Source organism: Heliangelus exortis, chromosome 9, assembly GCF_036169615.1.
Source record: "Heliangelus exortis chromosome 9, bHelExo1.hap1, whole genome shotgun sequence".
Lineage (NCBI taxonomy): Eukaryota > Metazoa > Chordata > Aves > Apodiformes > Trochilidae > Heliangelus > Heliangelus exortis.
The window spans coordinates 15,933,744-15,960,487 of NC_092430.1; the positions used below are offsets into that span (position 1 = coordinate 15,933,744).

The 26,744-nt window shown below is 44.0% G+C and overlaps 1 protein-coding gene across 6 annotated transcripts in view; it reads right to left on the minus strand.

The window, feature by feature from the left end:
• LPP (LIM domain containing preferred translocation partner in lipoma) overlaps positions 1 to 26,744 on the minus strand; it is a 333,750-nt gene that overhangs the window by 249,925 nt on the left and 57,081 nt on the right. For all 6 annotated transcript variants that reach the window (XM_071752337.1, XM_071752336.1, XM_071752335.1 and 3 more), the window contains one exon: positions 18,288 to 18,387. The gene's annotated coding sequence lies outside the window, so the exon portion shown is untranslated. The remainder of the gene's footprint in view (positions 1 to 18,287; positions 18,388 to 26,744) is intronic.

Here is a 26,744-nt window from a genome sequence, read left to right on the forward strand (position 1 = left end):
AAACCCTGGTGGGATTAGCCAGTGTTCAAGAGGCTCCTTTATGGGATAAGTAAGGAGGCCAAGCATCGAGATTTAAAAAAGGCCATGACAGGTGTATATAACCCCCAACAAAATGCATCCCTCCACCCATTATAGCCAGTAACAGGGATGACAAAGGGCACATAGCAAAACACATTAAAATCAAGGCCATGGAAATGAAAGTGGCAAGTGTACCATTTACCCTGTCATCTTAACATGAAGTGAATTTCTCTGATTTTATCATCAAATACACCAAAAAGCACAGGATTGAAAGAGATGCACAGATAACCATAAGCACATTGGCTATTTGGTTCTAGGTGGAGCAGAAACCGCTGCAACCTTACAGCCTCATTCCTTTGAACTCCCTGCAGATAGCCTGAATGCTACTGAGAAATGGCAGCAGATAAACCTGCACTAACACAAGGCACTTTAAAACATCCTTCACAACAGTCAATAAAACTAAAATACAACACACTGTTACAAAAGGGCCCACTTCTGTGTTGCCACTGTGGGAAGGTGCAGGTCAGAAAGTGCTGTTTGACCAAATGTTTAAATTAAGGGTGGGTGCTAAACCAAAAGTATTCTTCTAAATCAATGTCACAATAGATCCTGGTGGCCATGGAGCTCAAGTGTGCCAAATTTCAACAGCACTTGGATTTCCCACTGCTATCTCCATGCTGGAGACCTGACTGCCAACCCCATCCAAGCCCCTCCACACCCAAGTATTTCTCAATGTTCAAAAACTTTGTGGCATCTTTCTTTGGAATAAAGGCAAAGAAAGACTTGATACAGCAAACAGACAGCTTTTTTTATTTCAACATGAACTCCTTACATACCTTAGGAGAGCTCTCACCTGGTCTGTCCCTCACCAAGACACCAGAAGGAGCCCATGCTGCTGCTACAGTGTAACCTAGTGCTGGGAATGCCTCCAAACATCTTTCTGGAAATTACCATGATAATAAAACTTCTGCTGAATCATATGGCTCTCAGAAAGCTCAAGATGGGCTATCAGAAAGTGGGACCCATCTCAAACCAATCATAACCTCCTTGCCAATAGAAATTCCCATCAGCAGCACAGCACTAGCCATTGCCTTCTTCTGGGTGCTTGGCCACTAGAAAATGTTGGAAAAGAAGTTCCCTAACAACCACCACTGGATGCCAATTGACTTTAGCTTCCCTCACCGATAACCCAAGCAGGATTTTGGACCGCTGCAGATGAGGTGAAAAGTTTTCTACCCACCCTCCTCCAGTCCCTCCAGACCAGCCTGAGCACCCTCTCTGCCATCCAATATTAACACCCAGTATTAACAGAGTTTGTCATCAGCTCTCAGTGACCTTGGTGCAACTAGTAGTTTCTGCCTCTGTAAGCAAGAACTTGGAAAGCCAGCTTTTACTGGACAGATATGTCTGGTTGAGATTTGTGATCAGATGCAATGCATGGTACAGTGTGTGACCTGGAGAAATATTACCATCAGCTAACAACAGCACAAATTTCTTTTTCCCTGTCCTTCATTAGCCTCAGAAGATGGCCTTGCCAGCAGCAGTAATGCAAGCTGAGACAACAAAGCACATTAATGATGGGCCCCGTCATGTTCCATATTAATTACTGTAGCTAGCAGTAAACCGTTGGTTATAAATCGTATTTTGATAAACTGCCCTTTCTTTGACAAGCCAGCTCCAATGTTTAATGTTGCACTTAATCCTCAGATAATACCCCAGCAGACCTTACTGTGCACAGCAACAAATCAAAACAACCTTCAAAAGGCTTGCACAGGTCCCCTTTTTCTATGCACCCTGACCTGAAACTATCTCATTGCACCAACTGTGCTATAGGTCAGCTCCAAAAGCTTAGTTGTCAAAACCAGCAGCACACTCAGCTACCAAAGGTGCCCCAGCATTTCACCAAGGATGAGAGCAACACAAAAGCCAACATGAAGCATATTAATATACGTAAGTATGTTTAGATTCACATCTAACAGTTTTCCAGAACTGCTGCAATATTAGAATGTTCTGCAAGGGAAAACAGCAGGTAGCAATCCCCAGAATATCTCAACATTGAGAAGAGGGGACCATGCCTTCTACCTGGGACTGAAATAGTCAACTAAAACCTTTATCTGAAAGCATCATATTCTTATTTTCATTTCTTTTCAATTCAGTGACATTTAGCTAGCAGAACAGCTGTTAGCAAGGGTCTAGGAGAGGTGGAATCCCATTTTCTATAAAAAGAAAAATGTTTTGGAAGGAAGTGCAATTTGACAAAAATATCTGTTTAGCAAAGTACATTTTAAGAAGTGGAACAGTATGTTTTGTTTTTTCTAAAGTAGCTAAAGATCCACCACAGCTCATGAAAAGGATCCCAAGTACTCAGAAGAAAGGTATAAAATTATTTTGCAACACAACTTCAGGTAAATAAGGAGAATGGATGTGCCCCTTAAGCAGCAGCATGGAGAGACGTTGTCCTCCACTTCAACCAGATGTGCCCACCACCTTCCAACAAGTTCAAAACATTAAAAAAATAGCCAGAGTCTGCACAAAGAACAGGTCCAGCTCCAGGAGCATACAGCTGGCTTCAGACAGAGTTGAGTCAAATCTGGCACTGTCAACATTCTCCTTTATTTTACTCTTAAGACACAACTCACCACACTGAGCAATGACAAGATGTTGCACATGAGATTCATAGTGCTGAAAACCCAAAAGCTCAGGTAGAAGATCAGTAATATCATCCAAGGATCCCATTATCTCCTCCACAGAATGATGCAAAGCCTTGAGGCCTTGCTGCAAGGTAAAAATTAGAACTGCTTACAACAATCCAGGGCTCAGTCTTGCTCTTCCACCAGTGGTGCCAGATGGTGTGTGTTATTATAAAATCCTGATTTACAGCTTAAAATAGTAATTGTATGAAAAATTCTGCCCTTGGACAACGACATCTTTATTTTGGGAAAAAGCAGAAGAACCCTTGTAGTTAAATAACTTTACTATTTTAAAAATTAAAAAAAAAAAAAAAGAAAAAAAGAAAAAATCATAACATACTCCTAATTGGAAACACACTGAAAATAGAATATGGCTGTATTAGTTAAAGGTCAATGCACATTTACTCACTTCTTTTGAAACTGACAGTATTCTCATGACAGCCATAAAAGCTGCTTTGAATTTTAGTTCCCTAGAAAGTAAATATAAGGAATCCCAAAACCATAACCACAAGTGCCACAACTCTTAACACTGATGTCATATGCAGCTTAATGTGTGCTGCAGAAGTCAGGATGGTAAAGCTTAAAAATCATCTCATCTATGGTATACAGAGAAGAAAGCAGTAATTATCCCCCAGCCCATCACCCCGGGCATGTACCACAGTGCCTTTATTTGTTGCAGCAGGATGTGTTTTATTCCCAAGTATTTAGCATGGGGCACTGCAGGGTTGGTGGGACCACTTATAGGGTCTATTACAGACAAGTATCTCACAGTACTATATATTTTAATTTGGTTTGCAACTGCTCCTTCCAATTCCAACTACCAAACAGATGTTCCCTTTTCTCAGGAACCAGTTTACATCCACTTGAGCTGATTTAGGTTTTTGTATCAATTAGCCAGGGCAAAGGGGCTTGCTTTTGAAACCCTTTTCTGGTACATTAGATGTATAGGGACAGTGTTATTAATAGAGGTCAGGCACAGTCCTCCCTGACGCATTGATTTCTTCCTACTTAGGAAACGCTTGGAAAGATCATGATCACCACTGGCTGTCAGAGGTCCTCATTAAAATCCATAGGCCTGGATTTACAGAAACTGCTAATCATTGTGGATGCTGAGAAGGGGAAAGGCAGAGTCTGATTTTGTAAAGCAAAGAAAATCTCTCATTAACAGTAATGCCGCATCATACTTCAAAGGGAGCTTACAGGAACATAGAGCTGGACAGCCAGAAGATTTCTAGAGCAAGAGGCAACTAGGAAAAACTTTTTGGTCCAACCTGCATCAATGGAAATGGCGAACACCCTCTGTGAGTTCAGAAAGGTCCCCAGGCGAGGGACTGCTACAACCAGACCGTTTTGCTCCCCAAGCACCTCCACTGTCTTACCATATCAATCTTTCCACTGAAGACAATGTATATTTCACTAAACCATCCATACAGAAATTTGAACATCTAGGAAAAACAACATTTTATGACTATACACCTTGGTTGTTTCCTCTTAAGGCTTACTTGTTCCATCTCATACATAAAGTCCTCAAAAAACAGTTCCAGATATTTGATTATTTTCATCGGCCCTCCGTTCTGCCCAGGAGTGCACAGCTAACAAACCACGCAAGACCAATATTTGCACAAAGCAAGTGAAAATACCCTCGTTCTGCAAATACTAAACCTCTTAACACACATCACACAAATAAAAAGCAGAGAAAGAAGACAGTCTGCAAAAATGTCAGGCAATCTTGGTGAATATCATGCTTAATGTTACACAAGCGATAAAGCATTTTTCACTGTGCACAAAGGCTCCAACCCAATGTGGCTACCCCAGAACTGCTCACTCCTACCCACCCCACAAGGCACAGGAGACCAATCCCACTTTTAAAGAAAAATCCCCTTTCTGGGGGTTTGTTGAGCGATGCTGAGCCTCTCTGGAGGCACAATGGCACTTTGGCTGGAGAGTGTTTTAGTATGAGATGACAGAGGGAAGAAAGGCTGTCCAAGAAAGGATATGTCAGTGCCATGCAGCCAGCATGCTGTAAAACTTGTATTTCAAACCAAGAAAAATAGCAAATTGTTCCATCTCTCTCCTTACAATTAAAAATTCAGAAAACAGCCCTCTTCAGTGTGTACTTTAAAAATACTGTCCTATGTAGCCATCAGTAATCTATGATACAGAGAGTTATATGGTAGAAAAGGAAGTAAAGACTGGTCCAAAACCATACCATATGCAGTGGGTCCTGCACCACCACCTGCCAAAGTACACCCCTACTAGCAGGTCAACCTTTGCAGCCTACAACTGCTGAATGTCTTTTTCACTGGAAACATTTCTGCGATTATCATCTGCTACAGAAGGAAAAATCACTAGAGGAGGACACCCAATAGCTTCCAGCCAGAACACAACATGCCTTCAGCAAGCCCTTTGATTTTCACAGGCACAGACTGAAGTTGCTTTTCACAACAAAGAACAGCCCCTCTGTTGCATAACTAACCTTAGGTTGCGTTAGAGAAGTTCTGCCTTCTCACAGATCAACTGACCTTAAATAATGTCCTCAGTGTATTCAGAGCCAATAGGTTTCTCTTTTAGAGCTCAACTGACAGGTCTTCTCCTTCCAGCTATTTCTTCAGAAAGGCACACAAAGAAGGTTTCAAGAGAAATCTCATGCTTAATGTTCCAAGAGCAGCTTTCCAGGCCAAAAATGAAGCACAAGATCTTGTCTCCAGAATCACCCTTTGAAGGCTTCTTCAGGACTTCACTGTAGCAAAGCAAGTGAGAGCCTTTGCAGGACCAGATGGAGACTGAAGTTCAGAATAACTGGAAAACCCAGTGTATCTCGTGAAACTTTACTGCAGTTCTGCCACTGAGTCAAGCCAGAAGGAAAACAGGCAGCCATGCTGATGAAGTACTGCTTTGTATTCTGCATAAGGCAAGACAAAGGTCTGGTGATGAGGAGCTCTAGCATGTCATGCAAGGGTCAGCAGCAAAGGCAAATTGCACCATGGCATTTCCGTTCAGTCACCCAACCCATTAATTACTAAGAGTGGATATAGCAGGATCTTTCATTTCTTATAAAAAAATGCTATTTATCATAGTTGTGGAGCTTCACCCCACTGCTACATACCGTTACATCCCAGTACAGAGCTGAAGCCACAGGGTACAAGCAGATGAGCTCTTCTTCCTTCTGGTGGTGGTCTCAGGTGAGGCCAATCAACTGATAAAGGGACAACACCCAGCACTGCTGAGAGGGATATAAAGGGCTGCGAAGAGCTGCCCCACCTTCTGCTGGTGGTCTCAGGTGAGGCCAATCAATCAGTTGATAAGGGGGTGGCACCCAGCACTGCCCAGAGGGATATAAAGGGCTGTGAGGAGCGCCAGCAAGCCACAGCATGGCAAACAGGAACATGGCACAGCAGTTAGCGAGGGAGTTCACACAGGCAGGGCAAGCAGGAGGGGCACAGCCACCTCCCAGCTCTCTTGAAGGAGCAACAGTCTCCAAAAAAGCAAAACCTGGTGCTGTTAAGATGCAGGGTGTGTCCACACAGACAGAAGCCCTGAAGAGGGACAGCAAGAGGGACTTAACTGTTCAGGCCTCTGGCTGTGTAGAGTGTCTGAGCCTCGTGTTAGCACCAGAGGACAGTGTGAGTGGGGTCTGTGTGCAATGCGAGACTTGCTATGCCTGGTGGCAGAGCTCAAGGAGGAGGTAGAGAGACTAAGAAGTACTAGGGACAGTGAAAGGGAAATTGACTGGTGAAGTCACACCCTTTCTAACCCAAAAGAAGTCCAGAAGGAGATGGTGAAGCCCTGCCCCTCCTACCTTCAGGCAGTTGGAGCAAACCAGGTGGATGGGAGGGAAATGGAAACAGGTCCCTTGAAGAGGCAAAAGAATCCCCTCCCAACCCCCCCCATCTCCCCAGGTGCCCTTAGAGAACAGATATGAGGCCCTGGACTCAGAGAATCAGGCAGAGGACAGACAAGAGGAAGATCTGTCTGGAAGGTCTCCTGTTCACCCCCTCATCTACCAGACAGGTTACAACTACAGCTACAAAGAAAAAAAGAAGGGTAGTTGTAGTTGGTGACTCCCTTCTGAGGGGAACTGAGGGCCCTGTATGTCAACCGGACCCATCCCACAGGGAGGTCTGCTGCCTTCCTGGGGCCCGGGAGGACCCGGGAAACTACAGGCCTGTCAGCCTGACTTCAGTGCCTGGCAAGGTTATGGAGCAGATCATCCTGGGGGCAATCACTCAGCACCTACAGGATGGACAAGGGATTAGACCCAGCCAGCATAGGTTTAGGAAGGGCAGGTCCTGTCTGACCAACCTGATTTCCTTTTATGATCAGGTGACCCACCTGGTGGATGAGGGGAAGGCTGTGGATGTGGTCTACCTGGACTTCAGCAAGGCTTTTGACACCGTCTCCCACAGCATTCTCCTGAAAAAGCTGTCAGCCCACAGCTTGGACAGGGGCATCTGTGCTGGGTTAGGAACTGGCTGGAGGGCCAGGCCCAGAGAGTGGTGCTGAATGGTGCTGCATCCAGTTGGCAGCCGGTCACTAGTGGTGTCCCTCAGTGATCAATGTTGGGCCCAGTTCTGTTTAATATCTTTATAGATGATTTAGATGAGGGGATTGAGTCCATCATCAGCAAATTTGCAGATGACACTAAACTGGGGGGGAGTGTGGATCAGCTGGAAGGCAGGAGGGCTCTGCAGAGGGACCTGGACAGACTGGAGAGTTGGGCTGATTCCAACAGGATGAGGTTCAACACGGCCAAGTGCCGGGTCCTGCACTTTGGCCACAACAACCCCATGCAGCGCTACGGGCTGGGCACAGAGTGGCTGGAGAGCAGCCAGACAGAGAGGGACCTGGGAGTCTGGATTGACAGGAAGCTGAATATGAGCCAGCAGTGTGCCCAGGTGGCCAAGAAGGCCAATGGCATCCTGGCCTGTATCAGGAACAGCATGGCCAGCAGGTCCAAGGAAGTGATTCTGCCCCTGTACTCAGCTCTGGTGAGGCCACACCTCGAGTACTGTGTCCAGTTCTGGGCCCCTCAGTTCAGGAAGGAGATTGAGGTCCTGGAGTAGGTCCAAAGGAGGGCAACTAGGCTGGTGAAGGAACTCCAGCACAGATCCTATGAGGTGAGGCTGAGGGAACTGGGGCTGTTCAGCCTGGAGAAGAGGAGGCTCAGGGGAGACCTCATCACTCTTTACAACTACCTGGAAGGAGGGTGTAGCCAGGGGGGAGCTGGTCTCTTTTCCCAGGCAACTATCAGCAAGACAAGTGGGCATGGTCTCAAGTTGTGCCAGGAGAGATTTAGGCTGGATATTAGAAAGAACTTCTTTATGGAGAGGGTGATCAGACATTGGAATGGGCTGCCCAGGGAAGTGGTGGATTCTCCGTCCCTGGAGATATTTAAAAAGAGACTGGATGTGGCACTCAGTGCCATGGTCTGGTAACCATGGCAGTAGTGGAGCAAGGGTTGGACTTGATGATCTCAGAGGTCCCTTCCAACCCAGCCAATTCTACAATTCTATACAACATTTCTCCAACCTCAAGTCCTGCCTGTGAGATGATGCAGGCATTCTGCAGAAGTCCCAGAGGTGGAAACACTCAGGAAGAGACTGAGACACTGTGAAAATGAGCAAGTCTCTGCTCTTCTCCTGGCAGGTTGTTTTGTTGTCCATGCAGATGTTGGCAGATGCCCCACTGGTGGGAGCAATGTTTTACAAGTGAAACACTTAGCAGAGCAGGGCCATATCCCTACAGAAACACAAGTATCAAAGCCACTGCCCAGTAAAAAGGCAGCAAAGGCAGACACTAAAAGCCTGGCTACTAAAAAGCCACCACTAGTTTCCCAGCTTAAAAATCAGGGCTTCCCTTCTTGCTACGCAGTGCTCCACTTATCCAACTGCTGCTTGATGAGAGTTTTGATACAAAGGCAGATACGACACACAAATCCAGAGACTCCCTGACCTCTTCTGAGGGAGCATGCTAAGGTAGGAGCCCTGCTTCTCCTCCGGTGATCAACCAAACTGAGCTTCATTGATAAGGCTCTGCCCTATAAAAGAGCAACATTATTTTATGTACAAGTCATCATCACCTCTTGCTGTAACTACGAGAAACCAGACTGGCAAGAGTTGTTCCTGCCTGAGAAGCTCCACAGTTACTGAGGAGCTTTCTAGCAAAGTGAGCCCTGAATGCAAAGCGAAGCAGTTGCAGTGCCGAGTTACTGGAATCTATTCCTCCCACATTAGTCAGCACATAGGCATATATCCTCTTGCTTCATTAAATTTTAATTGCAGCACATGCAAGTAGGTTTTGCTGGTTACTTAATCAAAAGGAGTCCAAGTTCAGGATGTTCACATGAAAAGCTAGAAAGCAACATCCTTTCTAACTTCTCATTTGGGTTTTTTTAAGCATCCATTGTCGATTTCTTCAGGTCAGTTGACATTTTGGGGCTGCTGCAAAGCACCATGAAAAGCAACCACAAAGAACAAATAAAGCACTTTGGAGGGAAAGCGGACACAGATCATTAACCCCGTGTTCCTTGTTATTATCCAGACAAAAATTAAATGCAAAATCCCAGAGCAGCTGTTGCATTATCTGGCTGATTGGTAGTGCTAAACACAACGATTGCTTTGCTGCTGTGTGCCACACATGTTTGGGCTGGGCTGTCTGGAATTTCATTATTTTGAGCGTCCTTAGGTACTCTGAAACCACAGCAGATTTCAACCTATAAAAAAATCCTACTTGTAAACTTTGAGATTTCCTCAGTAATCGCCTTCCCTTGTACTTGAACACAGATGCTTATTTGTTCACACACTGTTTCCTTGAGCTTAGAGAACTCTGCATGTACTTTCTTGTCTGCCCAGAGCTGGACAACCATCTTCAGAACTGAAGAAACCACAAGCTGTATGACTGGATTCTCAACTTCCATAAAATCCACATAGTTAGTACAGCTTGGGTTGACTTACAGAAGTTTACGCTGACTGAAAACCTACCAATATGTAAAGCAACTCCAGTCTGCAAGGGGCACAGCTGGGGATGGGAGCTTGGTGCCTGGCTATGTGAAAAACAAAAAGCAGCTATGTTGTTCTGCACAGCACTCCTTGCTATGTGAACCTACAAAAAAAAAACCCCAAAAAACAAACAAACAAAAAAAACCCCAAACAAACAAACAAAAAGAAACAAACAAAAACCACGCAAAAAATCCCAGCAACTTAAAAACACAACATAGAACTTACTGGGCTGCTCCTGCACATGTGCTCAGAAATGTATTTATTCTGTACAATGATAGGTCTTGGCAGCCTGGGACTCTGACACACTTTCTGTGGCAACATCCTAATATTAGAAAAATTTGGTCACAAGCTAAATATGTTACAGAAATAGCATAGGATCATAAGTTACCAGCTGAGTCAGAACTTTATCTGCTATTGACTTTTATACTATTTTCTTCTTTTTTTAAAAGAAAAAAAAAAGATAGCACATCATACAGTGGGTTTTTTCTTTTTCAAAACTGCTTCTGCCATCACTTACAAAGAAGAATGAGCCTTTGTGAGGGGAGAGGGGGGAAAGCTCTAATGTTCTACCCAGAAAAGTCAGTCGAAATGGCAAAAATCCATCTGCAAGAAGCAAAAGGACACAGATCCCCTCATACAACTCAGCCACATGTGCAGCAAGTCTTTTGCTAACAACATAACCCCTCTGATGTAAGGTGGGCAGATGACTGCCTCTTAGTCATCCACGTATAAGGAAGTCTTCATCAGAAAATGAGGGCTGATGATGGGATTGTAGCTGGTAGAACAGTGGCATAAATCCTAGGAATCTTAGATATGCAGTGCCATCTCCAGCATAAAAGCCTTTTATTTGCACACCGTACTGGTAAATAGTTGGTAAATAATTAACAGACATCATAAGCATGTAACAGAACAGAGTCACAGGTGATAGAAAAGGAAAACTGCTAAAAATGGATATGTCACAGTAATAATCTGCTTATTCACCCATTGGGTGCTGTAGAAATCAATTACACAATTTAGTTTTCATAAGTTAACCCCTGACACAGAGAAGCTTACAAGAAAGAACAACTTTATTCCTTCTCAGTTATTTCTGACCATAGCTTTTCCTCCTTTCACAGATTGGATAAATCTTTAAACGAAACCAGGCTCCTGCTTGCTGGGGAGAGCCCTGGGGCCACACATGGGCCTGTTCACCCATCCAGCTGAGGGAATGGGAGATGGGAGTGATGAGCATTGCCCAGCACCTCACTGGCTCACTGCAGTAGCAAAGGATTTGCCAAGTATAAACACATAAATATGACAGAAAAAAGGAGACCTCTCTGTTCCACATCTCTTCAATTTCCCCTTCCACCCTGCTGTTCCTTGTATCCTACAGGCTGTTTTACAGAAACACATCCCTGAAGATGGTTTGGTTTTTTTCCTCCCTACACATAGAAGTAAGGTTGAACAGCCAAAATCTTCCTGCCAGGAATGCAGCCTGGCAGTCAGAGCTCTCCATGCTCCTTCAAACACTGGAGACATTCGACATCAGAACTCTTCAGCAACAAACACTCAGTTTCTTGAAGAACATCGGGCAGAAAGCTGCTAAGAATGCACAAAGGGGAAAGGATGAGTCCCCAGAGAAAAGCAGATGAGTAAAAAGTCATTCAACCCAAAGGAGCACCAAGTAAATTCAGTGTCTTGCAGTTGTTTGCCACATGTCCCTCAGAAAACACACTGACCCCAGCTCCTCTGCTCCTCTGGCTGGAAACAAAACCCCAAAAGGCCCTTTTCTGACAACAACTTCAAAATGTTTAAGGTCATTTCAGCATGTTTGTTTTGATTTTTGAATACAATAATATACAAGCAATGAATTCTTGATTTTTTTTTCTTTTTCAATGTACAGCTCCCATAAGCATAAAAGTAAATGGGAGTGCTGTGCTTCCTGGGGTATGTAACTGGAACATTTTCCTAGCACCTAATAAAACATTGTTTGGTTGATACTAACCATTAAAATATGTGTTTCAAGTCATGTAATGTTCCCTGTGAAATTTGCCTTTTTGCTCCATGAAAAAAGGGCACTGAAAGGAATCCTGCAGCCTTAAGGATCTCACTTATTTCATGGAAGTATCATTTTAAAAGCCTCACAACATGATCAAAGCACTGTCGAGAACAGATGTTCCAGGCTTTACAAATTCCAGCGTAAGTATTTTCACGACATCTATCACTGCTAAATTCTTTCAGCCATTTTTTTTCCTTTGCAAGAAGCACGCAGGCACTTTCCTCCTCAAGGGAAATGCGTTACAAATGGCCTTGTCTCCAGTGGCTGACCCTCTCCTCCCATCATCCCTTCCTGTCCATCAGGAACAAGAGCTGTGCAGTTTCTCCTGTGGCTACAGTGCCAGCCAGCCTCCTGCAGCACAGCTCCCAGGTTTTCCCTGCTTCAGATGGGAAGTTCAATGAGTTCAATGTAGGATCTGTGCTACTGTAGTGTCCCGACTCTGGCTTTTGGCTGACCATTCACATAGACCCTCTTCCAGAAACCTCACTGCTCCCATTACCTTACAGTGTCCTAAGTCCTCCATAAGGTTTCTTCTTGACCAAGGCACACACCATCACCATCCCACCAGATCACTACTGCTACAAGTCCTGAGCAACCTCTCACAGCCTTGGAGCCTATCCCGCTTTGAGCCAGGGGCTGCTCAAGAGATCTGCTAGGTCCTTTCTACCTGAACCATAGGAAGAAAGAATCACAGAATCATTCTGGTTGGAAAAGACCCTTCTGAAGTCCAACCACTAACCCAACTGTACTGAATCCCATGCTAAACCATGTTCTTAAGTATAGACATGTTTTTTAAACACTTTCAGGGATAGCAATTCAACCATCTTTCTTGGCATTTGATAACCCTTTCAGTGAAGTACTTTCTTCTAATATTCAACCTAAACCTCCCCTGGTGAAACTTGAGGCCACTTCCTCTCATCCTAAAGGACTACAGTTCTCACCCAGGAGCCACATGAAAATGCCCTGAACCGCACCAGCACCCCAAGAAAGCACCTTCTTTGGTCCCCCAGCTCATTCTATGGGTTTGGGAACTCTCCGCCTCTGCACAGCACCTACAAGGGTGCTTCCCTGCCCACAGCAGAAGACACACACCACTACCAGCTACAAGGCAAAATGCCAGCAGGAGATGCTCAGGTAGCTAATGTGCTGGACACCACTAAAGCCAGACAAGCAGAGCCAGAAGGAGCAGCAGCAGGGACCTGTGACACCAGGCAGGAACTAGCTTATTGTTGGGAGGGCAGCAGTGAGTCCCCATTCATGGAGGGGGCTACATAGGCAGAGAGCACATATTTCAGCTGCAATTTAAATCACAGCCAAATTTCCACTGAAAGCAAAGTTCCCAGGAAGTTTAGCTTTAGATTACACTTTCTGTGTAATCTTCCCAAGAGCATCACCAAGCTCTCTGGCTGACAGAAAGTCTAAACACTGTGCAGTACTAGACAGTTTCGTGAGAGTGAGCTGTGTATCAACACAATACTCATGACTGTCCAAGAACCTGAAACACACAGTTTATCTCTGAAGAATTACGTGCGGTTTTGTACTCCAAAAAAACTCAAAAATGGGATCTGAAACAACTAGCTTCTTTCCAGTTTCACATATTCACAGAAGAGGCTGTTTATGAAGAGGACCCCACAAGAACATCACTTCTCTAATATATGCCCAGTTTAGTTTCACCTGTTTCCATGTGTTCCCTTCCCAATTCCTACAACCTGATTGCAGATCCTGTTTCACTGTGAATGTGAGGGCAGTGCTGCCTTCACTTCTCTTCATGGGGTGAGTTTAGATAACAGTCAAAACAGGAGCAAAAGAACCCCACACATTTACCACTCTTGCTCATCCAGCCTGTGAGACTGATAAGGGCATTGCCTGGCAACTCTTCACCATGGGCATTGGGCACCACCAAAATGGCAAACAGTGGCAGGTCCATCAGTAGTCATCCATAAAAATAATGGTAGAGCAACCTCTGAAAAGGCAGAAAAGGTCTCTCAGAAGAGAGAATGAGGAAAATACACAAGAGGACAGAGACCTCAAGTTCTGGTGATGGGGAGGATAATAGGGATGCCCAAATTTGCAAAACAAGGACAAATGAGAGGGAGAATCTAAAGAAGTAAAGAAGAAGCTGAATGGTGTGAAGAAGCCAACTCAGGCAGAGAGGGATCTGAAAACAGCTTCCACCAGCAAGGGAATCACAAGCAACCACAGCACAAGTCTTCCTCCTGCCAAATGCTTAGGCTTTTCTTGATGGACCCCTTTGTCTGAGCACTTGTGTTGTTTTTAAAACTCATTAATGAGGCACAACTTTGTATTTTAAATGCACGCTGAAAAACTGTCCTCAAAATTCCTTTTGCTGTAAATTAAAATACACACAGGCAATCTTGCCATGCTGGCAACAGGGACTGTGTGTCTACACACATGCAGCTGCACAGAATATGCTAGCAACATGCAGATTCACATCTCTGCTATGGCTTTTCCAGAAAAGAACTGCTCCCCTGTATCTGCAAAGAGAGAGCAGGAACAGGGGAGTGGGCAGTGCTGTCACACAGCCATGCTGTGCTCCTCTGCTCCAACCTCAGAGACAACCAGCACAGACAGCAAAGTCCTACCTGGTCCCTCCCTGCTCTGCAGGCACAGCATCCCTACCACACAGTTGCATCACCTCCCTGGATGCAGCCACCATTGTGGAGTGAGGCTGGGCCACTCCTGTCCTTGCACTGCTCCAATGCCATTGGTTACAGAGGGGGATGATGCTGGGTTGGGAGCCTGGGATGCAATGAGGAGATTCGCTCTAGACAGCATCAGGACTGTCTAGACTTTTACTGACTGTGAAATTGTTCTGCTGAGTTAGTAACATAACAAAATAAACTCAGGTCTGGAGAAGGGTAGTTATCTCAGCTTCCTACCCCAAGCAAATCTGATGAGTAATTTTAAGAAACAGAAAAAGGCTGGGACCAATTTTCAGGCCTGATTTAGCCATTAAGAAAAAAAACAGCCTTCCATGTTTCCCTCTTGTTTTTCTAAATAAAAATAATGTATAGCCCTAACTTGATAATAAATATGCTCAAAAGCTGTCCTTAAGTAAAAGCTTTTGATAACAAATTGCCTGTGCTAACTGCTATTTTACTGTTGAATTTTTTATTGTTGCTTAAGCACTGCAATTATGCTAATAAGCCTGAGAGGATGGTACACTAAAGCATTGAATGTGACAGTTATAATACTCAATAAAATGTTAATCTTACCTGAAAATTGGAATCAAACAGCCTTATTAGTATTTATGGATACAGTGTCTCCAACATGTTTCTTAAGAGGAATACATATATGTAATAGATAGTTCCATATATACCCTGCTATTTCTTGTGCTTTCATAAGATTTAATTCAAGGTGGCTCTTACTCCTACTGCTAATTGCTAGTCCCTTTTGGAATACGAAAAAGAAGTGTCAGTATCTGGGCTTTTCCCCTTAACACCTTGAGGATGGCACCTTTCCATGGGGATGGAGATCTTCTTCCCAGATCACAACAGAGACACTGGGCTTGGGAGGACACTGCTTTATCCCCCTCAAAGTATATTTCAAAGTATCTCTAGTTTTATGTGCAAGGCAGGTAAATTCAGCAAAAGGTTAAGTTATTTACAGATGCTGGAGAAATGGCTTTTGGATTACAAGATGGGACTAAACACTAATTTATTTATTTTATTTATAAACTTCTCAGATGATGCTAACAAGGGATCAGATTCATCTGTTCTTCTGCAAACCTATGGGTCTTGGACCCAACCTCAGGGCTCCAATACTATGCCCTTTCCTGTGGGTAAAGCAAATGGTCTCCAATGCCTTCATTTTCACATCTGTGAAAGAAAGAAAAAAATAACCAGAAGCCACACCCCTCTGACAAACTATAGTTACAGCCATGACCAGGCTCTGTAGAGAGTTCATTCCTACACAACAGACTGGTGTGGTTTTCAAACACTGCAGGTTAATACTTGAGCAGCAGCTCCTGGCTTCCAGCTTCTCTCCTCACACTGCTCTCAACCCACAGAAGTCAATTCTACTGACAAGACCACAGAAACATCAATAATCACCATTACACTTCCCAACAGACAAGCAAGACTTTCACCACTGGATGCTGCAAGCCTCCTCGGTGGCAAGTCAAGTGGAAACATTAGGTGGAAGATGTCCAGGAACTGTTTTGAGTGGGGAAAACCCAACCAGCTGCCCACCAAGATCTGGAATTCCCGAAGCACTCAAAGATCACACTAAGCTGTCCACAGGGTGCTACTCAAAACAAATCAGAACACACTGGGACTTTGGTGAGCAACACTTGAAATGCACAGCAGCTTGCACTCTGAGTACGAGGAGGGAAAGGGGGTTGTTCTACAGGATACTGAGCTTAAAGCAGATCCATACATCTTTATTTGCAGCTGTAAGCAAGGAACTCAGCATTAGAAAAGGCAGTTTCAGTTGCAAAATCAAATAAAACTACCAATCGACCGACATTACACCTCAGAGAGCCAGAAGATGCCCCTCAGGACTTCTCTGCCCTAGGTTAACCCTGGCACAAGATGCCAGATGCCAGCTTTTCAAGCAAAGCCAGCAAGTTAACCAGGCACACTGCTGTGATGTGCTGCAAGACCATAAGACAACCCTTCCCATAGAGGTGACTGGACTCATCTCTGCCATGTAAAGTGAGGTTTGTCATTATTTTCTACTCTGCAGGGAAATCTAAATTGAACTTTGGCATATTGTTTCCTTTTGCTAAGCAGCAATGTTTGAATGTTAACTCTGGTCCTGGCAATCATATTTACGGCATATTCTTTGCAAATAATCTTACCCTGATCCGTCCGAAAGGTCAGAGTCATAAAAAAATAATAACAACAATAAAAAAGCACAAGGCTGAAGAACCATCATTGCCATTGGCACAACCCCTCAACTTATTAACTGTCCTTGCAACAAGGTGAACTGCAAGGTCTTAGATTTATTTGATTGATTGAGATCAAAAGATCAGGGGGCACACAGTAAATTGTATCTTTCCATGAACACATTTTGCTTTCAAGATCTGAGCAGATAGTTGCAGGAACTGAAAAGCTCAAGTGAAGAAAAAAAAATGTACAAAGGTTGACTTCCGAAAGGCATCTCTTTATTTCTCTGTTGACACCATCTGCATTTCTTAGAGCTATGTGAAAGTTTCTTCTATGTTCCTATACCCTTGAGACACAACAGCTTATCTCTGCTGAACAGAAGATGATAATGAACAATAAGACACTAGTATAACTCCAGGGGAGACACCAGTATTTGCTGACATTAGGGATACAAGGTACACTAGAGAAACCAAGTGAATCCCAAACAAAGTCCAACAGGACACTGAAGAGTTTCCCCTTGAATTTCAAGCATCCTATGACACCAGACAGGTGTCTCACTGTCCTTCTTAACCACACAAGGAAGATGAAGCACCTGAACCCTGCTCCTGTCATCATGATGGCTCAGAGACTGCCTAAGCCCAGAGCAGGTTTGTCAATAGCTCTCAGCAGAGCAAGCGAGAAGCAAAGGAACTAAATGGCACCCTCAGGACATGATTTCAAGACCCAGCTAATATTTTTAAACACAGAAAGCCTGCTGCTATCACCATCAAGCCAGGACAAAGAAACACACTGGAGAACAGAAACAGAAGAACAAAAAATAAATAAATAAATAAATTAAACTCTCCATCATTTTATCAGCCCTGGAAACAAAGAGGAAAAGCATTTATTTGGGTCCAGTCTGTGTGTTCCATACGATTTCATGTTTTGCTCAGCATACCTGTATCTACAGCACTGTGTTCTCATGTCACAGTAAGATAGATGAGATTATCCACTGAGACACCCTCACATGTATCACAGAAGATACACAAACACCCAGGAACTTGCTACAAAGGAACTTTTTATCTCAAGTGCCCATTACAGGCCAGAACTTATGACTGAACTTCCCTTCAGAAGAACATCACCATTGAGGTAACAGAGACACTGAGCACCAGGGGTAATTGCTGTTGCATCAAAGCTCATCATCAGACTAAGCAGCTGCTTCTTCAGATACACTGACCTTTGCCTTTTAGCTTACTGGTTTTGAATAAGGTTGTCAAGATAAGAGTTTCACATTCTCCAATTTCTAAGCATCAACAGGTTAGGAGGACTCTTCAGAAACCACATAGTCTGCTTCACCACCACATGGAAGGATCAGTTCTTCTCAAACCACATCTGATGAAACTTTGCTAACTTGCTCCTAAACCTTTCCAAAAACCGAAAATTCATAAGCTCCTCAAACAATCCACTCCAGTGCTCAGCTGTTCTTAATGCAGATGATCTGCCTCATCTACATTTCTCTTGCTCCAGCTTAAGCTTGTAATTTGTCTTATTTACAGTGGGCAGATTTACAGCTTGTTCCACCTCTCCACAAGTTCACTCTTTCCAAAATTTACAAGCTGAGGCACCAGTGTGGCTTGTGCTCTCCCTGCCATTTTACTTCTGATCAAAGCACATTCTTAATCTTGCATCTCTGCATCTATATTTCTTTTCTTACCCCAAGAGAACAGGCAGCTAGGATATCACAAGACTGCTTCAAGAGATGCTGCTCACATCCAAAGGCTGATGCATTCAGGCACACCCAGTTACAAAGTATTCTGAAAAAAGAAAAAGAAAAGATTTGTCTTCGAAATGGCAAGCAGAGGGTGCAGCTGTAAGGAGAAATTAACAACTCAGAAGCACAATTTCTTTCACCCCATTATTTAACAAACAGATTTTCAAAAGCAACATCAATGACAGCAAATACATCTGTGTAGGACTGTGGGAGAGACCAAGAACAGTCAGTTATGATTAAAGAATTATTAACTTCCGTGTTCACAACATAGTCCTTACCTCCCAAACTTCTGGATGACCTACCTAGCAAAAAAGAATTTTTTCTCCTAAACCCGTAAGTTTGGTGACAATGAGGAAAGAATAAAGAAAGGATTTAACATGGGCTATGTTGGGAAGTGCCGGGGGAAAACTCTGAGTAACAAAAACATCCCAAATTTCATGAAAGCAAACAAGCAACAAGGGACAGCAGTGATAATACATTTGCATTCCTACTTTTGAAGGCTCTCAGAAAAACAGCCAGACAGCAACAGACCTTTTGCCACAACAGGACCTCTTATCAGTGGATCTCCTTTTTCACCCCATCGTACCTAAATGTCTGCTGCTAACCCCAAAGGATCAAGTGGCTTTATAACAAATACAAATTTTCCAAGGGCTGCAGCCAAGAGACACTCAGTTTGCCATCTGCTATGAAAACAAGATGCCTCTTGCACATATAAGTATGTGCCAATGCAACAACTCAGTGTCTTCTACCTTGCCTGCACCATCCATCTGACTATCTCTTTAACTTCTGCACTTTGTGCATCTTCAAGTTTCCACCTGGAATGTTTTCTTTTTCCTTTTCAATCCTTCTGAGTTGCCCTGGGCTTTTGCTTTCCTTGATCGTTCCACTCAGTGCCAACCATTTACAGCCAGCCCAATTGCTGTCAGCACAGGAAGGTGACATGCTCCTATTTAGCACAGATTTGATAACAGAAGTGCTATTTCCAAGGCTAAAGAGGAGTATCTGCACCACACTGTACCTACAGCACACAACAGCTGAGGAGACTGAGCAATATATGCCTTTCAATGAAGGTGAAGAACTCAAAGTAACCTCAAAATGCACAATGGCCAACTAATAAAAGTTTAAATACATGCCCATCTTTAAGGGTGAAAGTAGCTCTGAGAAATTTAGCGACACCATCCAAACCAGACATATTACCTTCCAAAATACCAGTGAGATAAGGATGTTCAGCAAGGGACAGAGATATGAGGAGTGCTTCCACCAAGAAAATACAGCCATTTCTACAGCTGAATTATGACAGCTGTTGAAAACCATGGAGTAGCATTGAATGGCAGCCCAGGACAGGGAGCCAAGACTACTACCACATGCAATTGAAACTGCCAAGGGATTAAGTTAGGTCAAATGTAATTACACAAACTGGAACCTGGCCAGTGTACTGGAGGGTTTAAGAAAATTAAAAGAGGTGTTCAAAAGTTGCAGAGATTGAGTCCTCCTCCTGGTAATTATTTGGTGAGTCAGTCACTGAAGCTTCAGTACTCTGGGAGGCTGTCTGAAAAGGGGGAAAAAATGAGGCATAAACTTGAAAGGCATTAGAAGCGATTAGCAGAAGCCTTTGTTCTCCATGGTGATCCTTGCTGCACTAGAGCGTGAAAGCCTTTCATGTTCATGCTGAAAACTGGCCTTAGTTCCTTTGATACTTCTGGGAGGAAACATTTAAATTTACAAATATCCCACTGTCAAAAGTTACAGACAACAGTTAAGCAACTCCTGAGTATCCCAGACAGGTCCTACCTAGCTCTAAATCCAGCTCTCAGGCAGGCAGTGCTCCTGATGAAGAGGGATTCCTGGCACGCACATGGGAAGCTCATGAAGACCCAGAGAAACATCTACCCTATTTGTTAGTGATGTATAAAGCCAGATTATATGAATAAGGAGGTTTCAACCATGTGGAACAGTGGCCTCCTCAACTTCATTCAGTTTTCAGAAGATGGGAAGCATGCAAAGCAGGCAATAGTAAGGAGACCAGAAGGGATGCTTCATGATCTGGCAGCTAAGCATCACACTATGAAAGATTAGAATTTATGCCTATGCCATAAACTTCCTCAATGATAAGAGGAAAGTCATGATATACTAACTTTTCCCCAGATATTTATGGCTGTTCCTTTTCTGGCTAACTAAAGACACAGACAGACCATGTGCAGAAGAGACAAGAATGAGCAGTCGTAGATTGAGAGCCTCTGTTCAATCTCTAATTGAGACTTGTACTATAACTATACACAGCACTAGAAAACGTGAAATGTTCTGAAAAAAGCAGGTCTTGCATGTGTCATTTTTGGCACCTGAAAGTAGTAGATGCCTCTGCTACCTCTGCATCAGAAAATTGTCATTAGAGATACACCCATTACTGTCTTTGAAGCAGTTGGATATGACAGTAAAAGCAGTACGGAATTGGAGATTAACCTTTTTGAGTAGCTACTCAGTGAAACGTTCAGATGATGCACAAACCAATTATTTGACTGATTTCAAAAAAAAAAAAAGATTAAATATCTATCTTCTCAACAAGTGCTGTACACCAGGCGTGTTGCGTGACACGGTTTCCTCTTGAAGCGACAGCAGGTGAACACACAACTGAAGGCTCTGCCATATTGATTTTGTGCACTTCTTTTTTTTTCCTTTTTCTGAAAGCAAGCCAGGAAAAGGCAGACATTTCACAGCACAGATCGGTGCAGTTCATGCTAATGGCCTCAGCATAGATATAAGCTGCAGCTTGCTTCTCTTTGCTTGGAACAGTCAATTGGGCCAAGTTCCAGTGGGACAACTGCTGCTATGGCACACCTTGTCCCAGCCCAGCAACACCTCTTCTAAAACATGCAGGGAACTTCAAAACTAGGAGCACAGGAGAAAATCCATGCTGCCTTGCAAACCATGTGCAAACACCAGGGACAAGGAACTGTGGAAAAAGGTTGCCATCTTTGCTGAACATATGCAGGCTGTTGCTGTTCCAAAATGTAAAAAAGACAATCAGTACTCCAGAGAACAAAAGCCCCAAATCCCTCATCCCTGGGACTCCTCTGATGAGGCAAGTTATTTCTTTGGAGTCCTCAGGGACCACAGAAGCAGCAAGGACAAAGATTTCCTTTACCAACAGAAGCAAAACAGTACTGCTGTTCATCCCATTCTTCCCAAATACCAGCTCCTCTGAAGCACCTCCACTGCTTTAGCTGGCAATAGCCTCAAAAGGAGCTTTCAAAGCACAGATCTAACATGGGAAACCAGAACCCAGTGGGTGAAGGTCAGAGAAGACTGTAAGCAGCAGTATTAAAATGCTTTTTGAGTTTAAAATATTCAGCAAGATCAACAGAAAGCATGTCCCTATCTCCCAGGCTGCATACGCCCCAGGCTACAGGCACTGGCAGCACTGTGCCACGGGCAGCCACCTCGTTGGTGCTGGGTCTCTGCTGCACAGCCAGCAGCAGCTCCAGGCACTAGAACAAAAGGTGAAGAGAACACTAATAAGCAAAAGGTGAAGAGGACTCTTAATAGCATGGCATGCCTCATCCCTTCTCCAGTCAGGATGGAAAAGCCATGAGAAGCATCATCACTGCAAGGAGCACTCACCCTGTGCCTCAATGCATGGCACTGCCAGAGCCGCCTGCAGACACCACTGCACATAAGGGGAAAGCACAGAACTGATGCTACATAACCACACACATCAGGATATCCCACACAGCAGGGCATGGGGAGAGCAAGGCAGCCCAAAGGGCTTTGTGCCAAAGAGTGGCTGCTGAGGTGACAAGGTGGCCAAGGTGGATAGAACATACAGAAGGAGGACTATAGTGATTAACCAATACTGATAATAGCCTCTAGTGCCTGAAACAAAGCATAAGGAAATGGCACGGAAAGGACTAAAGCAGTAATAATGATGGGAGTCAGGGCTGTTGCTCAGATAAGAATTTTTTTGGTTTTGCCTAGGTTAATTGTTAAAAAAAAAAAAGTTTATCCATGCAGGGACATCCTGTTCACTGTGTTAAATTAAAGGGATGATTCAAGAGGGAACAACTTTCAGTAGGTGGAGTGAGGATCAATTTTGGGTTGCTATGGACAACTAGGCTGTCTCCCATAAAACTAAATCCGATTCAGCTCTACGAACCTGAACACTAACATTGCCTAAAATACAACACACACACACTTTCTAATTAAAGAAATACAATAAAATATAGACTTGTGTCTTTTTTTTCTCTTTTTTTCCTTTTTTTTTTTTTTTTTTTTTTTTTTTCCTGAACGAAGGACCTGCTAAAAACTGCTAATTAATGCAAAACACAGGAATGGAGGTTTGGCTCAGCAGTGGCTTTCTGACTGCCAGTTCAATACTGACCATTGCCTTAGAGGGGAAAAGATTTTTAATTGCAGGGTAGCATTTGAGCATTTGGCAAAACAAACCAGAGCAGAGCAAAGATCCACTTTGCTCTGGGCTTTTCCTGTGCTCTGGGCTTGCAGTGATGTCTAAAACAATGTTCTGCTGATCCAGGCTCCTGCAGAGCTCAGCTAACAAGGGCCAGAGAAAGTTCAGCCTGAGGCTTTCAAGCATGTCCTGGCTGACAGTGGATGGATGCAGTTTAACCTGCCCATGGTCCTTGAATAGACTGAATAGAAATGCATCCTCCACCTGAGCAGCAACTGGGTAGGAACCGTTCATGGAGGGACCACTGGGGACAAACTGGTGGCAATGGCCCAGTGACTGTCTTCTTCCCTTTCCTTACACGGGAACAATTTCAAACAGGTTTTAATCACCATCCTTACTCCTTGCACAAAGTCATGGGCAGAAAGCTGCATCACCCCTACATCCCTGGAATGTTCTCCAGCACTTCCTCCATCAGCAGCCCAGTGTAATGCATTCAGACGTCCTCTGCAAATTGTGGAAACTCCCATTCCTCACACCCACACCCCCCCCAAGCAAAAAGAGAGGGAGAAATAGCAACCCCACCACCTCATCACCCTTCTGTGATGGGCACATCAATCCCTGCAGTCCTGAGCAGAACTGGGAGCTCAAGAGAGATGCTTAAGAAAACAGAGGCACAATTTATCAAAGATGAGATGCACCAGCTGGGAACTGCATCAGGGGGAGCTTATGCCCCATGAAATTAGGGAATCAAGTGTCCTCCACATATGCAAGCACCCACAGCAGTATGGCTGCACAGCCAGCTATGATCTTATAGTCCCATTGAGACCAGTGCCAGCTGTGCAGTATCTTTCTGGGTCAGGGATGGACCCACTGAGAAAACAGAGGGTAATAGCTGGAAGTTGGACTCCCAATCCCTAGTCAGAGTGTCTGGAGCAGGGGAGATAAGGCATCTGATTTTGTAGGCTTCCCCAATAACTATTAAGCAACCAAATTAATCCATCTGGATCAATCTCTCCATGAAGACAACAGGAAACACTCCCATTTCACGATATTATGAGTCTTAATTTTATGGACCAGCTGATGTTTTTCCAATCAAATGTACCATTAAAATATAAGATTTTATTACCAAAATCAATGATGTGTACAGAGGCAGTCCCTCGTGGCTGAAAAAAAAATTATTTATGAATTATAAAACTGATAGCAACAGAGAACATTGTGCAATTATACAGTTGTTTTACAGGATTCTCTAATAACAATGGTGCTTATTTCTGGTAAGGAAGTACCACAGAAAATACAAAGAAAAAGCAACAGAAGCTCAGAATTCCCCTTCACTTAAGAGAGTACAAATGTGATACTTGCTTTGTGTTTATTGAATTACCTTTTTTGTCCCCAGTAACATAACACTGGGGAAACAAAATCACCACAACACGTACAGAAATATTTACTAGTCATCTGTCACTTTCTCCTTTCCCAGCCGTTTCAGTGTTTTGCTGCATTTGAAAAGCAACTGGGAGAGATTCACTCCTATTTAAACCTAGTGGAAATGGTAGCAAGACAGAGATGCTGTAACATTCCAGCACTCACAAAATGCATTACGATCTTTAACCATGCACATAAGTCAGGCACCTACAGCATCAAAGCCTTCTGCAAGCAATACACCCAATGGGGACACAAGAGTAGAGTTCTGACACCAATTTTTCCCTCACCAGGCTCTTTGGCTTCCCAGAATATGCAGCCACAATACCTGACCCGCAGCTGAGGCTTTGTTTGAGCCCAGTCCTCTTCCAACATTTCATCCAGCACCAGCTGTAGAGTTGTCACAGACAGGGCAGATGGATCTCAAGAGGAAGCTGGATTCACACAGGAATCCAACTGCAAGTCCAGCACGACAAGCAATCACTACCCTCACCTCCCACAGGACACTATGTGCATACCCAACCCTGTCAGCTTGCCAGTTTGCTTTTATCACCTGGTAGCCATCATAAACATCAATACTACCATAGAGAACTAAAGAAACTCAGGCACTCCAAATCCAACACTCACTAAGCCCACTGTCCAGCTTATTAGTGAGCTCTGGCTAACACACAAGGAGCACCATTAAGTCCCAGGTATCACAAGGTGCTCAATAATGTGCTTATATGAAGCCGTGCTAAAAGTAATACCTTCTAGTTCCACCCCAAATGTTTTTGCCTTGTACCCATAGCCATTCATTTGCAAGAGCCTAAAGTCCACTCAGAGAAAACAAAGTCTCTTTACTCCACCTGGCTTTAACAACCTCCAGATACATGCGGGGGTGGATGAGGAAAAAGTAACAAGAATACTCAACAGATGTTTTAATTAGCATAAACTTACCATTCATTCCTCTTTCTTCTACCATCAAACTCCTCTATTATCCCTGCCAGATAATTTACAGCGCTTGTTGCACAGTACAATCTCTAAGAACACAGACAACATACACTTGATAATGTAGAAGTTCAAAGAGCTGAGCCATGCATGACCTGCAAGCAGATTGTTGCTATTTGCTTGCATGTATAAAAAGGCTTTGCCTTCATGCAGTGCTGGAACTTGTCACTATGAAACACCCTTCTATTACAACATGGCCTAGAGGAGCTACTATTTTGGGTCCTAATAATGTGCTTGGTTTTACAGGAAAGCAGGAAAGCAAGTAACATCGAACAACCCAGCTGTCAAGCAGAGAAACAGATGGGATCCTCACAAAGCTACACAGATTGCCTTAGTCAAGTGCTGTCACAGCCCATCTTTGAGATGGCAAAGCACATAGTGCAAGAGCTAGATGAAAGGAGCTTGTGAAATTAAGTAGCATCATCACCTCCACAAAGCCTTCGAAGAGACAATAGAGAATTGCTTTCCAGGCACTCTGATCTCAAGGCAATAAAACATGACTCAGAGTTGTTAGGCTGTTTTTTCCCCTACTAGAAATGCCTTTTGGCTGAGTGACAATTGCCCAATTCTCTCACCTGCTTGGACTCCACAAAACAGAGAGAACATCCATGGAAAGATGCACCAGGATGCACGGTTCACGTCCATGGAGTTGGAACAGCTCTCCCTTTGGAAGGAAGCACAAGCAGAGGTGGCTGGAGGTGTCCCTGCTCACAGGGCCCCAGGTGCTGGCAGGCAGGCCGGCCACTCGTGTGCAAGAAGCCCAGTGATTCACTCTGCTGGGGCTTCCAGTCCACAATTTGGCTTCCTAACAATCTAGGAAACCACAACACCTGCCATGGAGGTTCAGATCCCATGTTGTCAAAGGAGCTGCCTTTACACAGAATGAGTCAGTGGCAAACCAGGAGAAGTGATGGACTGGGCTGACCTTCCTCAGTCAAAGTCATGGGAGGATGCTAAACCCAAGCTTAAAACCCAGTGCTTCAAAAACCCAGGCATGCCTGGAGATATCAGGCCCCATAATATCTAAAAAATGCAAGGCATTCAAACCTACAGTCTGATCATGGACTAGAACAGGCCCCACACTCAGCTGGCCATTCATGCCTGTAGTTATGCAGGCAACAAAGGCTGCATGTGGAGGGAAGGCTGAAGACTGAATGAAGTACCAGAATTGACTCCCTTATCTACCTCCTCCCTCTCACTAACTGGAAGATGCTATTCACAGAAAATATAATTCAAAGGTGGAGGCTAATGACAAATTAGATTGATTTTTAGGACAAGAAAATTGCAGTCAACCTGCTTACCAGAAGTAATAGCAAGTTTCAGGAAAACTAGGTCTCCTCTCCCCTTCATCTCAGCCCCTTTCCCTCCTCTGGCTCCCAAAGAAAGAAAAAGCCTTCATAGAAGAGAAATCCCCTTACATGAAACAATTAGTGGTTGGCAGGAGCCAGTTTAATGCTGGCTTCCCTCTCTCTGCTAGGCAGTGCAGAGCCTGAACCGATGCAAAGGGTCTATTTCCCAGGGAAAAGCAAATTCCGAGCATGCAGCTGGGAGGAATGCATCGTATGTCTGGTATTCATGCTTCCCCCTCTTTTCCT